Below are 2,247 nucleotides of genomic sequence, written 5' to 3'. Positions count from 1 at the left end.
AGAGGGTCAAGGGGAGTTGTTCTTGTTCATAATCTTCACCCGAGGCACTTGCGGATTTTGTTATGAAAAATCCTTCGAAAGTTAAAACCTGCAAAAACACTATTAACAAGAACAAAGACAAGCCCAGGTCCACGTAAAATCGTCCTCTGAGTTCAATGGTGATGCTCGTTTCGCCAAAAAACCTTTGTAACTATGAAAACGAACGTCATCCTCCTTCAAGCCCTAGTAATGGTGTTTGCGAAATCACACGGGTATGCTTAACTTTAATGGCTCAGATCTTCTCAGAATCATGTCTCAAACTCAAAAAAACCATCAAAACCAATTGAAACACGAATAAAAGTAGGAAACGAAAATCAATAATATGTATGAATATGACAAGTTTAGTATGAGTGTTTCACGTGCTATATGAATCAAATATTAACGTGTACTTACTCTTTATCACCTTGGGAACACGATGGAATGCCTGGAAGCTCATGGAAAAGGCTGCAAATAAGGATTCGAAAGTGCAAGTTTGTATGCAATTTTTGAGTGCAAACCCTAGTCTCCTTGGCTCCTTTTTTTCGTCTCCTCTCCATTAGGTCTTGTTAGGAATATATAGAGAGGTCTTTTAGGGTTGGAAACTTAGGCCGAAGATCCCTTAATTCGTGAGGAAAATATTGGAAAATATTAGATTCCATATTGCACCAAATATTTCTATTTTTGAGTCTTCTATTATTTTATGCATATTTTCCTTAAATCATGGCCATTAGATATTATATGATTTTACAAATAATCAAATCGTATTTTTACATTAAATAATGATTTTATTTCGATTTATTTTGATTTTAATGAATAAATTCAAAATAAAATAAATAAAAACCACAAAATAAAGATAAAATGATTCATGGGACTTTGATGAGCTCAAATCCACGTGGGAAACTTGAAATTAAAGTCCCATGACTCAAACTTTCAAAATTCACCAATTAGGGTTTCATGTAATTCTCAAATTTTGCCCAACTTGCACCAATCATAACTCTTTCAATATTTATCATATGGAGATGATCTAGGAATTTTTAGAAACCTTAAGATGTCCTCTACAAGCCACTTTGGAAGCTTTTTTGCATTTGAAGATTTTATTTTGAAGATATGGCTCCTGGAAGAAAATAGCTTTTTGCGAGCTTCTAGAAGGACCTGTAATGTTTTGGCTCATATCTCCTATGCGGAAGCATTTCTTGACCTTGGGCCCAACATCAAAGTTGTAGAGAATCAAATTTCCTTGAGAATGAGCTTTAGTTGAGGAATTTCTGATAAAGTATGAAAGAGATATGGTCAGTCAAAGTTAGGTTGACTTTCTCCTATAAACCCTAATTTTGGATCTTGTTGCTTAGGAGGGAGTAAGTGTGCTCAGTTCATATATTGTCTTGAGCAATTGAGAGTCAAGTGAGTCAAAATATCTTGGGATATGATGGGCAAATTTTGGGATATGACAGCTGCCCCTGTTCAATCTTCTTATACCTGATTAGGGGTGGCAAAACGGGCCGTGACCCGTCGGGCCGGCCCGCGCACCTGCCAAAAAATGGTGGGTTGGGTTGGGACTTTAGGCCCGCCGCTCGCCAAAGTCCGCCCCGCCAAAACCCGCCACCCGCCATAGCCCACCTCGCTAATGCCTCCCGCCCGCCAAAGTCTGCCACTCCTCCAAAATTCCCTCTTTTTTAGTTAATTCTAGTAATTTCAATTTTTGATGGTTTATTTTATATATTTATTTGTAAATATATGTAATTTTTTTAAGTAAAATTTGTTAAAAAGTTGCTTTTATAAAAAATTATTTTAAAAAATAAGTAAAAAATTTAATTAAAAGGTAAAAAAAACTTATTAATCTATTAAAAAAATGAAGAAAAAAATATAAATAAAAAAGGCGGGCTTGCCCGCCAACCCGCCATCTTGGCGGGGCGGGCATGATTTTTGTGCCCATTTCACTTGGCGGGCATGCCCCGCCCCGCTCATTTTTTGGCGGGCTTAAGGCGGGGCGGGCGGCCCATTTTGCCACCCCTATACCTGATGATGTAGATTGGCATGTGTGCCTGTCGAAATCTGAGGGTAGAAGAGGATTGAACACTAGAATATCAAGAAATTTGCCCTTGTTAATGTAGGGACCTTTTCTGGAGATGAGCTTAAAGATGCCATCAGTTGATGTATTGTCGTGTGTTAGAATGAGTTGTACGTTAGACTGTATCTGTGGTGTCAGAATTAAACTGTTGGCTCGATTTC

This window comes from Vicia villosa, linkage group LG7, assembly GCF_029867415.1.
Source record: "Vicia villosa cultivar HV-30 ecotype Madison, WI linkage group LG7, Vvil1.0, whole genome shotgun sequence".
In the NCBI taxonomy this organism is placed as follows: Eukaryota; Viridiplantae; Streptophyta; class Magnoliopsida; order Fabales; family Fabaceae; genus Vicia; species Vicia villosa.
The sequence above is the reverse complement of the archived record's forward strand: the minus strand, read 5'-3'. Positions refer to the sequence as shown.